This window comes from Mus pahari, chromosome 11 (assembly GCF_900095145.1).
Source record: "Mus pahari chromosome 11, PAHARI_EIJ_v1.1, whole genome shotgun sequence".
NCBI classification, from domain to species: Eukaryota; Metazoa; Chordata; class Mammalia; order Rodentia; family Muridae; genus Mus; species Mus pahari.
Window position 1 is genome coordinate 74,310,526 of NC_034600.1, and position 2,251 is coordinate 74,312,776.

The window sequence follows — 2,251 nt, forward strand, 5'->3', positions numbered from 1 at the left end:
ACAGTCCTTCATTACAGATCCTTTCACCTGTTTGCTATATCCAAACTTCCTCTTTCACCTGTGTCTGCTTCAGTAAGACAGTCTTTCACATGTCTGCTTTTGCAAGACATCCTTTCACCTGTGTACCCCATCAAAACATCATTTGGTATAACTAACTTTCTAAAGAACTAGAAGTGCCAGACTGGTAGTCTTCTCAGGTTTGCTCTTTTTCAGAGAGTAATAGGCTACTAATTATTCAGATGTTTATAGGTCAGAACACTGAGCATAGAAATAGCCTTTCTCCCATCTGTCACTTACGAACATGCATGTGACACAGCAGGCAGACCTGCAACACCTCTATAGAGTCCAGGAAAATATCCTGGTAAAGGTCTGTGTAGAATGTGGACTCATCAATGGACTGGAATTTCAATCTATCCAGACGACTGATCTGTGAAGGGATCACAAGCAAAGACGTCCTAGGTCTGTGGGATCCTTTGGAATGCAGACAGACCTTTAGTACACACCTTTAAGTCCTAACAGTAGAGGAGAAAAAAGAAAAAAAAATATGTGTATACACATATATATATATTTTTTCACCATAATCCAACACATTTCCACCCTGGCCAGACATCTCAGCCTGCAGAGTTAAAAAAATAAAAATCACACTTACCTTGCACCATATGCTATTTCCAATATTAATCTCTCACGTTCCCAGCATGAGACATTTACTTTCTAAAATAAATCACATTGCATAATTAATTATTCTCCCTATAGATGCAAGATAAAAATTCAGGGACTTTTTCTTAATGCATCATAAATTTGGTTTCATATGATGTTATTCTATAATAATATGAATACATCTGGCCAATGATGTCTTGAAATGAAAAAAATAATAACTTATTTTACTTTATAGAACATACTACTGTTTCTTTCTTACTTTTTGGTTAAATTCTAAGAATTAGAGATGAAAGTAACAATTAGAAGAGATAATGGGCATCCAACTACACAATAAGTCTTTACAATTTCTGTATCAAAAATAATTATATTTCAAATCGTTTACCTTGTTTTGTTTGTAATGTGTTAGTTCTGTTCAGTATAAGAAGGTTATATATCTTATATTTGCATGATCCTTGAAAGACAATAAGAATTTTTAATTCTTCATTCAGAGCCTATAAATCTCTAAAAGGATATTTATTTGAAGTACTTTTTTCTGTATTATACAAGGCTAACAATGATTTGATATCTTTTTTAAAAAGCAAACAATAGCAGACAGGAATAATGCTATCATATATATTATGCTCACAGGGAGTAATTTTGTGATCCGAAAGTGTCTAAAGCTCCACTGAAGAGAGGAGTGGAAGAAAGAATTGATAAGACCAGGAGAGGACAATGGCTCCCTCCCCATCACACTTCATCTCCTTATCTTAAACTTGTCATTTGTCACATTGACTTTCTTTGTCTCCTGCTCCTCTTTTCAACACCCCAAATAGGATGCTGAGATTGAGACTGTACACAATTCAGGAAGCATATATAACCTAGTATGACAAATCATTCCAGAGAGCACCCTCAAGACAAGTATCTAAAGCTATGGATAAGATTTTTAACAACAAATATCCCCAGAATGTAAGACATTTATGCCATCTCCCTAATTGGTAGGAAAAGTCACACTGTGAGAGAGAGTATTTTGCTCATATAGATCCACAGATACTTTCTAAATGTACTTTATTTGTAGTTTTAAATTATCTTACAAAAAGCTTTCCATAATGGTGTGTGTGTGTGTGTGTGTGTGTGTGTGTGTGTTTGTGTGCATGAGTGTGTGTTTGTGTGAAAAGTGTTCTCAAAGTCTCCACTCAGACCATCATCACAGAAGATGTATCAGTGAGTACCATGTATGAGGGATAAGCATCATGGACCTTTCCATAGGCCAATGAAGCCATAGACATGGAGAATCAGTAGAGAAGCAAGACAATCTTTCACATAATAGAGCACAAGTCACCCAGTCAGGGGCCACTCCTGGGCACAAAACAGGGACATGGTATAATGGTAAGTTCAATTTACATCTGATGTCACTTTATGTAGTTCAGATCTTAGCTTGGGATTCTTGCTGTTTGCATGCCTTGGGACAGAATATACTTCCAAACTTCAGGCCTGTAGAACCAAAGCTTGAGGACTCACAACCCTCAGCATATAAGAGACTCAAGCCTGGCAATTGTCCTTCCTTCACCCACCTCTTTATAAAAGTGGAGAATCATGTAAGATCATCTCTAAGCTG

The 2,251-nt window shown here is 36.4% G+C and overlaps 1 non-coding gene across 1 annotated transcript; it reads right to left on the bottom strand.

The window, feature by feature from the left end:
- Positions 1-215: 215 nt before the first annotated feature.
- On the bottom strand, positions 216-345 carry LOC115065065. Its single transcript, XR_003844862.1, has one exon. It is a non-coding gene; the product is annotated as a small nucleolar RNA SNORA17 (small nucleolar RNA).
- Between the last annotated feature and the right edge of the window lie 1,906 nt (positions 346-2,251).